This window comes from Rhinolophus hipposideros, assembly GCF_964194185.1.
Source record: "Rhinolophus hipposideros genome assembly, chromosome: 9".
In the NCBI taxonomy this organism is placed as follows: domain Eukaryota; kingdom Metazoa; phylum Chordata; class Mammalia; order Chiroptera; family Rhinolophidae; genus Rhinolophus; species Rhinolophus hipposideros.
In genome coordinates, this window is record NC_138055.1 from 86,863,109 (window position 1) to 86,880,878 (window position 17,770).

Genomic DNA, 17,770 nt, shown 5'->3' on the forward strand with positions numbered 1-17,770 from the left:
GAGATTTTGGAATTGTCTAATAAGGATTTTAAAGCAGTCACCATAAAAATGCTTCAACAGTTATGAACATGCTTGAAACAAATATAAAAATAGTAAGTCTCAGCAAAGAAATATAAAGCATAAAAAAATGAATAGAAGAACTGTGGCGGTCCAGCCGCCACGAGTCGAACGGTACCTGGGAGGGGGAGTGGAAATGAAAGAAAGAGGCACACACAAATGATGATGCGGCCGGTCTCCAGGGATGCTGGATCACCCTGTTTAATTATCTTCACCAATACATACCCTATGGGTACGTGCAGTTTAACAATCACAGGTATGCATTACCTCACAGAAGGTAAATTTCTAACTTCAAAGAAACTACAGAGTCACTACAAGACTCCCCAAAGTAATTAACATACGAAAGAGACTACCATTTGCCCTGATAGCCATCAGTTATCTGTGTCCGGGAAAACCGGCCACTCCCACCTCATTTCTTCAGTAGCCTGCAAGCCCCCTGGAGGGACAAGCAGAACAATGTCTTAGGACTTGAAACAAGTTAATCATGAACTAAGCCAGGCCGCAAGTTTCCAGAGAAACAAGAAATTATGGCTCCCCACAAAGAACCAAACAAAAATTTTAGAAATGAAAATACGATAAGTACAATTTTTAAATCAGTGGAGGAGCCTCAACAGCAGAATGAAAAAGATAGAGAAAAGGATGAGGGAACTTAATTAGAAGATAAGTAGGACAATAGAAATTATCCAATCTGAACAGCACAGTGAGAACAGACTCAAAAAATAATAACAAAACATCAAGAACATGAGACTATAACAAAAGAATAAGTTTTTCATCAGAGTCTCAGAAGAAGAGGAAAAATGTGAGGCTAAAGAAGAATTCAAAGAAATGGGGCTGAAAATTTCCCAAAGTTGTCAAAATATGTAAACCTACAGATTTAAAAAGCTGAGTGAATTGCAAATAGGATAAACACAGTAAACCTACAGATTTAAAAAGCTGAGTGAATTGCAAATAGGATAAACGCAAAGAGATCTATCCGAAGACACACAAACTTCTGAAAACTAAAGACAATGAAAAAATTTTGAAAACACTGAGAGAGAAACAATAGCTCACCTGTAGGGGAGAAAAAAGCTATTTGAATGAAAGCAACTTTCTGATCAGAAATCACAGAGACTAGAAAGAAGTACCACAACGTTTTCAAGTGCTGAAAGAAAAGAGTGGTCAATCCAGAATCGTAGATTCAACAAAAACATCCCTCAGGAATGAAGGAAATCAAGCCATTCTCAGAAAATTAAGAGAATTTGCAAGTCCAGGAAGCCCAGAGAGTCCCAAATAAGATGAACCCAAACAGACCCACACCAACACAAGTTATAATTAGAATGACAAAGATTAAAGACAAAGAGAGAATCCTAAAAGCAGCAAGAAAAAGGCAACTAGTAACTTATAATGGAACTCCCAGAAGATTGTCAGCTGATTTCTCAACAAAAACTTTGCAGGCCAGAAGGGATTGGCACAAAATATTCAATGGAATGAAAAGCAGGGACCAACAACCAAGATTGTTCTACCCAGCAAAGCTATCATTTAGAATCGAAGGACAGATAAAGAGCTTTCCAGACAAGAAAAAACCTAAAGGAGTTCATCATCACCAAACCAGTATTACAAGGAATGTTAGAGGGACTTCTTTAAGATGGGGGAGAGGGGGAAAGGAGGAATCAAATTTATGAATAATAAAACGGTAATCACTACATATCTATCAATAATTACTTTCAATGTAAATGGATTAAATGTTCCACTCAAAAGACATAGGAGGACTGAATGGATAAGAAAACAAGACCCTTACATATGCTGCCTATAAGAGACTCACTTCAGATTGAAAGACACACAGAGACTGAAAGTAAAAGGATGGAAAAAAATATTTCATGAAAATGGAAATTTAAAAAAAGAAAAGAAATCTGACATAGCAATACTTATACCAGACAAAAAAGACTTTAAAACAAAGGCTATAACAAGAGATAATGAAGGACCCCGTAATCTCACTTTAGAGTAGTTATCTGAAGAAATCCAAACACTACTTTGAAGAGACATGGGTATCCATATGTTCATTGCAACATTGTTTACAATGGCCAAGATGTGGAGGGAGCCTGGGTGTCTGTTGATGGAAGAATGGATAAAGAAGAGGTGGTACTTCTAATATTCATCTATGTGTAATTTAGAACTGTGTTGTCTAATCTCTGTGTATTTTGAGATATTCTAGCTATCTTTCTATTTTAACTCCATATGATACAAGAGCATATGTTATATGATTTCTATTTTATTAAATTTGTGAAGGTGAATTTTATGGCCCAAAATGTGGTCTACCTGGTGAATGTTCCACGTGAGCTTGAAAAAAATGTGTATTCTGCTGTTGTTGGATGAAGTATTGTGTAGATGTCAATTATATCCAGTTGATTGATGGTGCTGTTGAGTTTAACTATGTTTTGACTGATTGTCTCCTATATCTGTTCAGTATATATAATGGAGAGCTGAAGTTTCCAAGTATAATAGTGGATTCATTTATTTCTACTTGCAGTTCTATCAGTATTTGCCTCATATGGTTTGACACTCTGTTTCAGGTATATACACATTAAGCGTTGTTATATCTCCTTAGAGTATTGACCCTTTTATCATTATGTAAAGCCTGTCATTATCCCTGATAATTTTTCTTGCTCTGAAGTCTGCTCTGCTGAAATTAATATAGCTACTCCAGCTTTCTTTTCTTTAGTATTAGCATGGTATATTTTTCTCCATCCCTGTACTTTTAACCTATGTGTTTTTATAATTAAAGTGGATTCCTTGTAGACAACAAATGGTTAAGTCTAGTTTTTTTATCCACATTGATATATGTCTTTTCACTGGTATTTTTAGACCACTGATTTTTAAGGCAATTATTTATATAGTTGGATTAATATCTCCCATATTTGCTAATATTTTCTGTTTCTCTTGTTCTTTGTTTTTGTTTTGTCTTCCACTTTTTTAATGCCTTTTATGGCTTTAATTGAACATTTTACATGATTCCATTTTCTTTTCTTTCTTAACATATCAGTTATACTGCTTTTTTCTTTCCTTTTTATTTCAGTATTTGTCCTACAGTTTGGAATCTACATTTACAACTAGTTGAAGTCTACTTTCAAGTAATGCTTCACAGGTCCTGCAAATACTTTATAATAACAAATTCCTGCCTCTTACCCTTTGTCATTCATTTAACGTGTACATCAAATGCCATTATATTTTACAAACTTTTATCTATTAGATGAATTAAGAATAAGAAAAATAAGTTTTTATTTTACCTTCACTTATGCTTTCTCTAATGCTCTTCCATTTTCATGTCAATCTCAGTTTCTAACCTCTATCATTTTCCTTCTCTCTGAAGAACTTCTTCTAATGTTTCTTGTAAGGCAGATCTACTAGCAACAAATTCCTCAATTTTCATTTTTCTGAGAATGTCTGTATTTTCCCATTACTTTTGAAGGGTTGTTTTGCAAGATACTGAATTCTAGGTTGGCAGGGGATTTTTCTCAGCATTTAAAATATTTCACTCCCCTCTCTTCTTGCTTGCATGGTTTCTGAGGAAAAATTAGATGCAATCTTTGTTTTCTTCTATAGGTAAGGTGTTTCTTTTCTCTAGCTTCTTTGAATAATTTTTCTTTATGTCTGATTTTCTAAAGTTTAACTATAAGATACCTAAATGTAGTTTTGGATTTTTTTGTTTTTGAATTTATTCTTCTTGTGTTCTGAATCAGTGGTTTGATGTTTAACATTAATTTGGGAAAGTTCTAAGTCATTGTTGCTTCAAATATTACATCTATTCTTTTCTCTCTTCTTCTGGTATTCTCACTATGCATATATTACACCTTTTGTAGTGTCCATTTTTTAAATATTTTTTTTGCCTTTTTTCTTTTTGCTTTAGCTCTAAAAGTTTCTATTGACATGTCTCAAGCTCGAGGTTCTTTCCTTAGCTGAGTCCAGTCTACTAATGATCCCATCAAAGGCATTTTTTATTTATGTTATAGTAGTTTGATCTTTAGCATTTTTTTTATTGTGTCTTAGAATGTCCATCTTTCTGCTTATACTACACAATCTGTTCTTGTTGTTGTTGTTTTTTTGTCTACTTTGTCCATTATTGAACTTACCATATTACTCATAGTTATTCTGGCTTGATGATTCCAACATCACTGACATATCTGAGTCTAGGTATCGTGTTTGCTCTGTCTCTTCAAACTGTATTTTTACCTTTCAGTATGCCTTGTAATTTTTTATTGAAAATTGCACATAATGTGTAAAAGGAAGCATGGTAAATAGGCCTTTTTAGCGAAGTGGTGGTTAGGTGGTGTGTGGAGAGTGAAAGTGTTACATGGTCTTAGGATTAGGTCTCAGTCTTTTGGTGAACCTGTAACCCTGGGTTCTGAACCTCACAAGTGTTTCTCAGTTTCTTCCTCCTCCTCAGGTGGGACAAGATGACCAGAGGAGGCTGGAGTTGGGCATTTCTCTCTTCCCCCAGGTAAGTTAGGCTCTGATAAAGCTCCAACAGGTTAGGCTGTGGTAAAATAGTTTCTCTTGAGGGCAGGTCTTGTTAAAAAAGAACAGATGGCTCTTGCATATTTCAGAATTATTACTTTTCTCTCCCCTTGTCTAAAGCACAAAAGTATTTTGCTCCATTGTTCACTATGCGAATTCAGTCAAGTTCTAGAGATAAAACTCACAGAAGTGTGGGCGCCCTCCTAAAACTGGACCCCTCCAGGAATTTTTAACCTCAGACCTGATCACACTGAGCCTCCGGTAATTCATATATTACAGTTTAGGTTTTCCTACCCCAGTACTGGTTTCTAAGGCAGTTCCTGCCCCCTCAGTTTCTGCTCCAGTCAGTTGTGATTCTCTGTATCTGCCAGTCTGTTTCTTCAATTTGGGGGGCAGTGATTTGCCTTGTGACCTCAGTTCTCAGAAGGATCTAAGAAGAGCTTTTGATTCTCAGTTTATTTAGCTTTTTACTCGTTCTTAGGACAAAGTGACGACTTCCAAGTTCCTTACGTTTGACAGGAAACCTGGAATCCCACCTATTTTTGTAAATAAAATTTTGGTGGAACACATAAATGGACTGTCAGTGTCTGTTTTTGTGCTACAACAGAACATTGAGTAGTGTGACAGAGACCATATGGCCTGCCAAGCCTAAAATTCTTACCACCTGGTCCCTTAGAGGAAAGTTTGCTGACCCCTGGACTAGACTAGATAAAAAGGCAAGACTCAACTATTTTCTGTCTCCAAGAGACACATTTAAAATATAAAGACACAAATGATTGACAGTAAAAGATTGGAAAAAGAAATGCCATGCAGCAATTAGCATAAGCAAATTGGTGTGGCTATGTTAATATCAAACAAGAAAGACTTTCAAACAAGTAGTATTACCAAAAATATAGAAGACATTTTTATAATAATAAAGGGGTCAATTCTATCTTAAATATATCTGAACCTTATAATGGAGCATCAAAACATGCAGCAAAAACTGACAGAAATAAAGATAAACAGGCAAATGTACAATCCTGGAGAGAATAAGTGATAAAACAATTAGAACAGAAAGTTAATAAGTGTACTAGTTTTCTCTTGCTACATGACAAATTGCCACAAAGTTGGTGGCTTAAAACACCACAGTTTTGTAGGTCAGAATCCAGGGCAATCTTAAATGGGCCCAAATTAGAATATCAGCTAATCTGGGGTCTGTAGCCTCTGGGGAAGAATTCACTTCTAGAGTCATTCAGGTTGTTGGCAGAATTGAATTCCTTGCTGGTGTAGGCCTTAGGTCGTTGTTTCCTTGCTGGCTGTTAGGCAGGGCCACTCAGCTCCCAGAAGCTACCTGCCTTCCTTGCCACCTGGTCCCCTCCATCTTCAAAGCCAGCAATGGTGTATCCATCTTTCTCACGTTTGAAATCTCTCTGACTTCCTCTTCTGCTACCAGCCAGAGAAACCTCTCTGCTTTTAAAGAGTTTATATCAATGGAGAAAGTCTACTAGAATAACCTTCCTATCTTCATGTCAACTGATTCATAATTTTAATTGTGTAGGGAAGGAAAAAATATCTCCCCTCTACTCTTCTAAGTTCTGGAATTCCTATAACAAAATGCAGATTAACAAAAGAAAACCAAACAGAAGTTTATTAACACCTACAGAGCTTGGGAAGATACTCAGGGAAATGATTAACACTCTAAGAGATGGCTTAAAATTCAGGCTTAAATATCATCTTCAGCTGAAAACAAAGAAAGAAGGGTATAGAAAGGCCAACTATGAGAGGGATCAGGAAAAATATGATAAATGAAAGCAAGATGTGCTCTGTAGATTTAAGTTGGTGCCTTCTCCATTGATGAGTCTCTTGTGATATGGTCATCTTCTCTTCCAGAGAGGGAGATACCCTTAGAAATGCAGCTTTCCTTTATAAATGTAAATTTCACTTATAAAAGAAAGGGTAACTTCTACTCTATTTTCAGAGCTTCTTCCTGTGTCTGCTGTTTCTCAAAATAATCCTTACACCAAAGAGGCATATTTTTGGGGTGGAGTATTCTGGTCTCCTGTAATTGCGTCTCCTGCAATGGCAAAACCCTCTTTTGCCATGTAACATAATTTAACGACAGCAGTAACATCAGGGAGTGGAGATCATAGGGCCCATCTTAGAATTCTCCCAACCATAATAATGATGCAGAAGATTTGAACAACACAATCAAAGTGGCCTAATTGGCATTTACAGAACTCTCACTGAGAAACTTAAACATAGACCTATACTATGATCCAGCTATTCCATTTCTAGGAACTGAGCCAAGTGAAAACTTATGTCCATGAAAAGACTTTTATATGAATATTCATCTTCTTATATAATTACCAAAATAGAAGATTTTAATAAGACAATTAAAGCATATGCCTTCGCGTAATTAAAAAAAAAAAGCCATTAGAAACTACAGGAAATTTTTCTTTCTCTGAAATCACTGAAGAAATGTGAGAGAGCCAGAGAGATTGTTAAATAAACATTTGAAACGGTGTCCTAATATTTTCTTTCTTTTCTTCCTTCCCTGGGAACTCTTAGCTACAGACTGGTGTAGCAGGAGCCAGGCAGGTCTCCTGTTTCCTCCACAGTTGGGATGGTGCGTAACATCCTCCAAGCAGGAAAGAGATGGTGCGAGAAGCTTCCACTGGTGATGGAGGGACTCCACACATGGGTGGTAGTGGGGAGGGGGGCGTGTGTTTCTGTGTGATGGGGTGGGTGGGAATTGCTATATCCCTATGGGTTAGAGGCAGGCTGAATTATGGAATGCTTCTGGGGCAGGTATTACGACTGCTGTGACTTCTCTTAGCCATTTTTAATGTTGCCACAGTGGGACTATTTAGGGAATTGAGGGGCAAAAGGAGGCTGGAAAACATTCGCAAAAACTTAATTAGGGATTTTGTCATATTTCTAGCTCTCTGGGAACAGACTTCTTCTCCATCCCTCTGGAACAAACACATATGTATTTTCTCACACCTCTTCAGGGGGGCAGTGTGAACCAAAGTAGGAGACAGCCTATTACATGTGTGTGTGTGTGTGTGTGTGTGTGTGTGTGTGTGCTTGGTGTCTCAGCTTGATTCTAAACTTGCTGGTTGATTCAGGCAAGTAATGGCATAACTTTCAAACTGGTCCAGTGGCTCTACTAAAGGCGTCAGGGCTGTGGTGGATCCTGGGAAAGAACCCAACGTTCCTCCACGGTGTTCCTGCTCACACTCCCACTACTGAACAGGAAGCCTTTCTGGCCCATTCCTCCCTAGCCTGGTCTGCTTGCCATCAGAACATTCTCCTTTCTAAATGTTACTAAGGTTAAGCACCTTTCCAAGAGCTTAGCTTTTTACCCTTACTGTTCTAAGCCAGGGGTTTTTCCAGCTGTCCTCTATGAAGCTTAGGAACTCCAGACAGACACAGGTGGGCTGATATAAAGACAGAAGGTAGACAACAGGCTAGCAGAGCCCCAGACCTTCTGGCCTCTTCACTGCTTCCTGCTTCCACAGAGGACCTTACTTTCTTCTGTATCATATATAAGTTACCAGAGAAGGAAGGTTTCAACTAAAGAAAGCATTAGGTTGCTAAAAAAAAAAAAACCAAAAACAAACAATGATAACAGTAATCTTTTAATGTTTGAAGATGGTCTACCTAGAAGTCTTGTGAAGAGAACTGTATTTCCAGAAGCTTCTGCACCACAGCTGATCACTCCAACTATAGGTGTTTCTTTCCTTATTTAAATAATCTTCCCCTACTCTTCGATAAAAATCCTCAATTCTTATCTGAGTAGAGCTTTGTCACAGAAAATACATAAATGCATATGCATGCATGTAAAACTGTTTATAATATCAGTGGATTGATGGACCCCTGTCCTTATACTTGAGGCTCATCTTTCCTTTTCAACTTACCAGGCCCACACTGGCAATGGTGTTTTAACACCCTCATACTCTGGCAACAATCTCTAAAAATCACTATTACTGCTTTGTAAATTTTAATTTAGTTGTTATTATTTATTAGTTTTATTATTATAAAAGTAAAACATGTTCACTATAGAAAGTTTATAAAATAGAGGAACAAAACCAAACATTTAAAACAGCTAGGAAGAACCTGAGATGACATTTTGATTCCGTCCTTCCAGTCACCTTTTAAAACATTTTTTTTTTTACAATACAAATGGGATCATCTGAAGTTTTAACTTGCTTTTTAAAATTTAGTGATATATTTAAATACCTTTCCATGTCATTGAGTAGTCTTCAAAAACGTTATTTTGAGTGGCAGGATGGAATTTTACCACAATCATTCATCCAAGCCTTGATTGTTGGCAGCTGTTTCTAATTTATTATCACTATGAGCAGTGCAACAATAAATACCTTTGAATAAAAATTTAATTATTCGCCTAAATTCAGATTATTTCCCTAAGGTAAATTCCTTGAAGTGTTATTTTTATACATATTCCCAAGTTGTTCTTCATTTCATTTTATATCCCACCATCCCTCTGTCCCAGCAGTATAGAGGATTACCCATATCACCAATCTTTGCAAACTCTGTATGATTATGATTATGGTTATTATGCACTAGTATGATAAATGGGAAATATCTTATTGTCATTTACGTTTGTATTTCTTTGGTTAATAATTATATTGACCTTTTTTCATAGGTATATTAGTCAAAATCATTCTGCTTCTTGGGCATTTCCACTTGGGTGTTCCACAGGCACTTCCTATTTGATATATACAAAATTTAACTCCTCTTCTTCCCCTCGTAAATCTACTCCCCTTCCAACGTTCCGTGCCTTGACAATGGTGCCCCCAACCGCTAGCTTCCTGAGCCAAAAAGCTTGGAAGCGCCCTTGATTCTTCACCCTCATCTTCCACATCCAGTTCCTCACCAAGATGTGCCGATTGAACTTCCTAAATATCTTTCAAACTGGTCAACTTCTGTTTCTCCAGGCTTTCCAGCTATCATCATGTCTTGCTTAGATGACTTCCCCAGAGCCAGCTGATCTCCCTGCTTCCAGTTCTGTCTCTATCTGATCCCCTCTACAAGGTACAGTCAGAGGGATCTTTCCCAAACACAAACCTGATATTGCTGTTTTGCTTCAAGCCCTTCAGTGACTCCTGTATCTAGTCAGATGAGGTCTAAATGTCTGAACCTGCTGTGCAAGGTCGGTATGATGAACTTGGCTGCTGGTCCAGCCCAGTTTCTTTGTAGCACTGTGTGTTTGTCGGCTTCCTCTGCCTGGCACGTCCTCTCCCGTTTCTCTCACTTCAGGTGTGTCAAACTTCTACTCATCCGGGGAAGTCCACCTGAAACACCATCTTCCATGGATGCTTTTCCTAATTGTCCATTCAGCCACTGACGTGCCCCCGTGTTCCCATGGTGCTTTGCTTGTATCTCTGAAACAGCATTTCCTGGCTGTATTTGAACTGGTCTGTCTACGTGTGTCTCTTCCCAACAAGACTTTAATTCCCTAGAGACAGAAAACATCTCCTTTGTCTCTGATTTACATAGCCTGGCGTAGAGTGGGGTCATAGCAGGGTCTCAATAACTGTCAAATAAAAGAATTAATAAATAAATGAAACAATACAGTGAACTGATGAGTCTCCAAGATGTTTTCTTAAAGAAAATGTGTTCTTCCTTCTTGTTTTTCTTTTTCTTTTGTTTCATTCTACAAAGATGTATTGAGCTCTAACGCACCAAATAGAGGTGCTGGGCATACAATAGGAAATAAGACAAGTCCCCGCCTTTGAGGGGCTTAATTATGGACATTAGTTTTCCTTCAAAAAAAAAATCAAAGTGCAGAAAATCTGTCTATTTTTGACAGCTACAACAGAACTTCCCCTTGTCGACTCATGGGAAAAAAAAACCCAATTCACAGATTCTCATATTTGGACAACTGTGGCCATCTAAGTAACATTTTACTGTCGATTTTACTACCACATAAAACAATACGGTTATTATAATGAAAACAAGAGAAGTTATTCTAATTATCTAATTTTCTTTTCAACTCTCAATTTTTAAGGACCGAGGAGAGAGTGAAAGAGAACAATACGAGGACTGAATTAGGAAGCATATGATCTGGTCTAGGACCTTATCCTATCCATGACCTTCAGAAAGCGACTCACTCCCACGACTTCAATTCTACACAACCCTAAATGGGGGACCTCTACCACATTTGCATCAATAGCTTCGGCCTCAGAAGATGACAATCAGTTTTATTCGTATTGAGCATCCGTGTCCAATATGTTGTACAAATCATACGAAAACATAATTTTCTCCCTAAGAGTTGATGTATAGTCTATGAAGATAAGAAATAATGTAAGAAATCAGTACCCTTCGTTTCTTTTAAACCTAGGTAGCTTAGAGAACAGTCATATCTCATTTATGCTCAAGCTTTGTGATGGGCTTCTCACACATTGGGGACCTATCTAAGAGAAAAAAAATGGTATTTTGATAATAATTTATCACATCCCCATCACTCCACTAGTTCTTTATTAGGTACCACCCCAATGTCCTCTGCTGTTGATTGCCTTCTCTTTCCTGGTCTTTCAAATCCTTTGACCTTGCCCTTCACAATGCCAAAACTGAAATTTAAAAGTAGTCAACACCCAGCTTGTTTAATGTAGTAATCACTTATTTTGTCAATTTGGGGTAAGCTCTCTCAAGGCAGATACTTAATCATGATATATTTGTTGTGGCACTACTGGTTATAGCTGAAGATAGACCAATTGAGAAAATAAGTGCCTGCTCTAAATCTAAGAAGATACGTAATCAAAACTTCTAAAAACTGCTTTGCAATGAAATAATTTGCTAAGCATTTTCCCTCAGATATTGATTTTATCATATTTGTAGCACCCAGGATACCTGCTTCAGAAACAGTAACTTATCTAGCAAATTATCCACCTTTTATCCTTACAATAAATATTTATTGAATACCTATAGGATATGAAACATTGTCCAAAGATACTAAAAAGTTTGCTCAGTGGACCTAAATGACACACCTAAATCAGGGAAGTAATCTCAGATGGAAAGAGATCATTGTGGTGTCCTCATTTTATTATGTTTTCTATCTGGGTTTTAATGGTTTTTCTAACTTAGATTTAAATCCCCACAATGAATATTTTGTTCTTTGCTAGTACCCAGTGTGTACTTAGTAATAAAAGTTATTAAAATTAACACCTGTATACTGAGCTTGTCATTTTCAATGTCCATTAACCAACCACAATCCAAAGTAAAAGGCGTAAAGTAGGTACATTCCTTGATGTAATCTTCATAGGAACACCATTAGATCCTACAAGCCACAGTATGCTTCTTTGTTTAGGAGTGTTGTCACATAAAATGCAAGATTCTCTTAAAATGTCCAAATTTTGGCTATGCCATCTAACCTATCAAAAATTGCATGCCTGTCCTATTTCCCTATATGCCTGTTAGATTTACGCTAATATTGACATGGCTCTGCTCTCCTAACTGGTCAAAGGATGTAAATACTTACTGGCTCATCAATCACCTTTGGGACTGAATCATGAGTCTTCCGGTTCAGTATGTCACCTATCCTAACAGTCAGCACCCAATGTCGTCGTTGACATTGACGCTCTGTGGGGTTTTCAGTGGTGAATCTCTAAGAGTCAGTCTCACAGCTCTAGCCTATTCTACCAAGAAGTATAGATCTGTCATCAGGATGAGTTAGGTGTAAGAGCAGCAAGTGGATTTATCCTTAAAGTTGTCAGGACTTTCATAAGCAAAATGCTTCCCAAAAACTATTGGGGCTCTACAACAGGCCTCCTAAGCCGTCGATATGAGAAGTGAGTCCATGGTAGCAGGCAGGGTGCAGGAGCATTGTCTTTACAGCAGATCTACTTTTCAGAAGCTGGGCAGAGGGAAGGACATTTGACCAGTGCCCATTCTTTGCCCAAGGGAATCGGTGTCCTCTCTGAGTTCTTAGTTAATATTAACCTAGCCCGGGAAGTGTCTTTGGCCAAGACACATATACAAGCCACTCTCCACATAGTTTCCTATTTGCCTCTAGCATAAAGATGACAATCACAAAAAACTAAGCACAAATATTATTTAGGATCTTCACGCAGTCTCAGTTTGGGAAGCAGTGATGCTGTGAATCAGGGTGTCAAGGGCCTTTCTCCCCCAATCTCCCTGTGGTAGGAAGCGGTGTCAAGTTCCCAGGTCCTCACTGGTCTCTCACAGGAACCCTCTGGTCGGCCCTGAGTCAGCTCTGCTGGGCTCCCTGTGCACCCCTTGCCCGGGGGAAAGCCGTTCCAGGCCTGCACCATGGGGAACTGAGGTCTAGGCCTACTGACGTCTCCTGGCAGTCCCACCTCTTTTTGAGTAGCTAGAACCCTGGACATGTGTTTGAGATTGCCCTGAGTGCACCTGCTAGGGCTTCAAATGAGCTGTGTCCTTTCTTTCTGAACTCAGTTCTATTGTTTCTCATTTCATCCAAGGTCCTGATCCACTGGATACCAAGGTGGATTTTAGGTGTACTTCATTGGATATTAAAAGTGCATTAAAAAGAAAATCCATTCAGCTACAATAATTAAAACAGAATCCAATTTGGCATGAAATATGATATATCACTGAAACAGTAGAGCTCCAAAACAGACCCTTAATAGTGACAGAATTTGGTATATAAGAGCCAACATCTACATAGTATTTAATCATGTGTCAGGCACTCTTTTAATGGCTCTACATACATTAGTTCATTTAATTCTCACAATCATCATATGAGTAGACATTATTATAACCATTTTTACAGATAAGCAAACTGAGGCGCAGAGGAGTTAAGAAACTTGCCTAAGATCACCAAGCTAGCAATTACTGCAGTTGAGATTTGAAACTCGACTGGATGGTTCCAGAATCCATGCATTTAACTTCTAACCTATGACAAAGATGGTATCACAAATTATTGGCTAAGGAAAAGATTATTTAGTAAACAGTAAAAGAGGGAAAGGAAATTATTGCTTCACTATATACTGGGCCCTGAAATAAATTCAGCTGTTTTAGAGTTAAACATTAAGCAGATAGAGTGAAATATTGACTTGATAATGGAAAAGGAAAGAACAATGGAAGACATGTTCTTCCATTGAAACATGCAATAGATTTGACCAAATAAAAATTTAGCTTTTGTATATTAAAAGTCAAGTAATCAGCTGGAAAAATATTTGCAACATATAATATATAGTTAACAGCTTTTACTATATAAGATATTGGTACATGTTGGCAGGAAAAAGAGATGTTTATCTCAATGACAAAAATATGTAAATTGCATTCACAAAATGACCAGCAAACGTATGGAAAATGATTGAAGAAATGCATATGAATACACAGTAAGATATCCTTGGTACCCTACCAAATATACAAAGGTTTCGAAAAAAGGAACATGAGTATTCAGCATTAGCAATATATAAACCACTGGTGGGTTATATAAATTCTACAGTCTTTTTTGAGGCCAATTTCTTAGTGGTTATCAAGAATCTTAAAAATGTTCACTCCCTTTAGTTTAGTAATTCCATTTCCTGAGGAAATTATGAGAAGTGTGGACATCATGTACAAGAATGTTCTTTGCAGAATTACTTGTGTTGAGGCTATTTATGAGATAACACCTTTTGTGACACCATGCTGGACTTTCACCTCCAAACTGGGCACATGTAATTTGAAGATTTATATTATGATAAACTTCCTGCATTCGTAGAACAAGTTTCCTAGAAGCAGGATAACTTACACCTCAACTTGTGTTCTGGAGTTTGAATCCTGGGAAACTGATGATAATACATTTCCATCAAGAGCAAAGGAACCAAGTGGCTTCATGCAGAAAAGACTCGAAGTGGCCACCGAGACCTCAGTGCTCTGAAAATTTATCTGTGGAGTAGTCTCCTTACCGCATCTCCTCATTCTATCCTGTTTCAAGGGCTCTTGTCTCTCCCTTGGCTTTCCCTAGGCAGTGATGTCTCCCAAATCTATACCTTCTAGTACTGACTTTAGCCAAAATGCCAGCAATGAGCTTTGAAAACCCTCCTGTCTGATAATCCGTAATCAGAGCAGAGTCTACATACCGTCCCTAAAAAGAATATTATTATCATTATCAAACTAGATTCCTTTTCTGACTCCCTCATCCTGGTCCCGGTCGTGCTCAGTTTTGTCTTTATTATGGGGGAACCATTTAGCATTTTTAAGCAAGGGAATAAAAATTCAAACCTCTATTTAAAGGGAAAACTCTGACAATGGTGAGATTTGGAATGAATAGAGAGGTAAAAAGACCAACAAGGTAAAAAGTTAAAAAAAAAAAAAAGAAAAAAGGTAAAAGACCAATCAGGAGGTGTTCTTTAGTGTAGTGTCAATTTTTTTTTCTTTTTTCTTTTTTTTTTAATTAAAGTTTATTGGGGTGACAATTGTTGTAAAGTTACATAGATTTCAGATGTACAATTCTGTAATACATCATCTATAAATCCCATTGTGTGTTCACCACCCAAAGTCAGTTCTCCTTTCATCACCATATATTTGATCCCATTTATCCTCATCTACCACACCCCTCCCCCCTTACCCTTTGGTAACCACTAAACTATTGTCTGTGTCTATGAGTCTTTGTTTCTTTATTTGTTTGTCTTGTTCCTTTGTTGCTTTCATTTAAACCACATATCAATGAAATCACATGGTTCTTGACTTTTTCTGTCTGACTCATTTCGCTTAGCATAATAATCTCAAGATCCATCCATGTTGTCACAAATCACACTATTTCATCTTTTCTTACCGCCGAATAGTATTCCACTGTGTATATATACCACATCTTCTTTATCCACTCATCTATCGAAGGACATTTTGGTTGTTTCCTTGTCTTGGCCACTGCAAATAAAGCTGCAATGAACATCAAGGTACATATATCTTTATGGATAAATGTTTTCAGATTTTTTTGAGTATATACACAGGAGAGGAATTGCTGGGTTGTATGGCAATTCTATTCTTAATTTTTTGAGGAACCTCCACTCTGCCTTCCATAGCAGCTGCACCAGTCTGCATTCCCACCAACAGTGTATGAGAGTTCCTTTTTCTCCACAGCCTCTCTAACACTTATTATTTGTCTTGTGGATGATAGCCATTCTAAATGGTAATAAACCCACATATATATGGTCAGTGTAAGGAATAGAATATATGAAGGTCTGCCTGGGAACATTTGGGGATGTAAACTCTCACAGTGGCTGGGATACGTGCTTGGCCTTGGAAGGATTGGCTACCCTCCCAAGGACCAAGAAAATATTTACAGGATGTGGAGCCTGGCCTTCGCCTTGCCACAGGTGGGCCGAGCTCTGATACATCTAATCTCGTACCAAGGACTGGTCCCGGCTCCTAGCCAGATCCGAAACCAGTTCCTTGTGTTGTTAACACGTATGCTTATTGCTCCTTGCTGCTGTTGTTAGTGAAGTCCTCAAAACCCCAGAAGGCGGAGGAGCAACAGCAACAGTTGTTCCCCGGCTGCCTGGGCTGCTGTAAGGTGTTTCGCTCGTGCTGATGAAGGGCCGGTGCTGTTTCTGCGCATGATGTTTTGCCCGTGTTGATTTTTTACCGGTGCTGTTTCTGCGCATGATGTTTTGCCCGTGTTGATTTTTTACCGGTGCTGTTTCTGCGCATGATGTTTTGCCCGTGTTGATTTTTTACCGGTGCTGTTTCTGCGCATGATGTTTTGCCCGTGCTGATAACTTTACTCGATTTGGATTTTGCCCTGCTGATGAAAGGCTGTTGCTGTTTCTACGACTCTAATTGACCGGGCCCTGGTGGTATGATGAATTGCCTCCTTGCTTGTTAGTGGTATGATAATATATTCCTCTAATCTCTGTCTTGTCTTACTTACTTTCACTTTGTAATAAAACTCTTTAACCCCTTCATCCCGGCTTGTGGTGGTGTGTCTTGCGTATCAGGCCTTGAAAATAAGTCTGTGCACAGCAATCGATAATACTTATCGATACAAATTGGCGTAGTCGGCAGGATACGCACGACCACCGAAACAATGCCTCTGTTTAAAAAGAAACGTGAGGTTTCTTGTGTACCTTGTGAGGTTCCCGGATGGGAAGATCCTCAGTTTGCTTCACTGGCTAGGGAATGGGCAATAGGGTCTGGTTTAAGTGAAAACTGAGATGGCAAATTACAGACTGCCGACCCCCCCTCGGTTGCTTGAAATGTTGAGGACTGTCCCTGTAGAAAAGGAGGGGAAATGGGTTTCTATGGCAAGGCAAGGGTGGATTCTGCTTACTGCTTATCGCGGCATGTGTCAACGTGTTAATACCTTAGTTGAAGAAAAATGTAATTTGGAAAAAGAGACTACTGATTTACAAGGCAGGATGGCCATGCTACAATGTCAAAACTATATTTTAGGTGATCAGGCCCGTGGCTATCAAACGGTAGCTGAGAAAGCTGCTGTGTGGTGTGCTCAATACAAATATAAGAAAAGGAGAGGTAGAGTGAATCCCCGTAAAGTGCATGCAGTGATCGCCTCAGCCAAGGCTGATTGGGACCCTGACAAATGGGACGGAGATATTTGGGATGATACTGATGATGATGTAGATTGGCGAGACTTGGAAGAAGAAGTCAGATGGGTCTTGGAGAATGACAGTAGATTACAGGGAGCTGAACAAAGTCACTCCCCCACTGACTGCTGCCGTACCGGATACTATCACTTTAATTGAGCGTATTCAGTCTCATCCTGGTACTTGGTATGCTGTTATTGATCTGGCTAATGCTTTCTTTACAATTCCCATTGATCCATCCCAATGGGAACAGTTTGCCTTCAGCTGGCAAGGGCGTCAATTTACCTTTACCAGGTTGCCCCAAGGCTACAAACATAGCCCTACCATTTGCCATCGACTAGTTGCTGAACATTTGGATGAATGTGACATTCTCCACCCCTCAGTTTTAATTACTCATTATATAGATGATATCCTAATCCAAGCTTCCACGGAAGATTCTGTAAGATATTGTTTAGAACAAATTGTAGAACATTTGAAAAAGAAAGGTTGGGAAATTAACCCCGACAAAATCCAGGGGCCAGCCCAGGAAGTCAAGTTCTTAGGAATACATTGGAATTTTGGGCATAGGGCCGTCCTTCCAAAAGCCCGGCAGAAAATTCTGGACTTTGCAACACCCCAGAACAAGAAGGAGGCTCAAAAATTTATAGGCCTCTTTGGCTATTGGAGAAATCATATTCCTCATTTAGGTCAGATTTTACAACCTC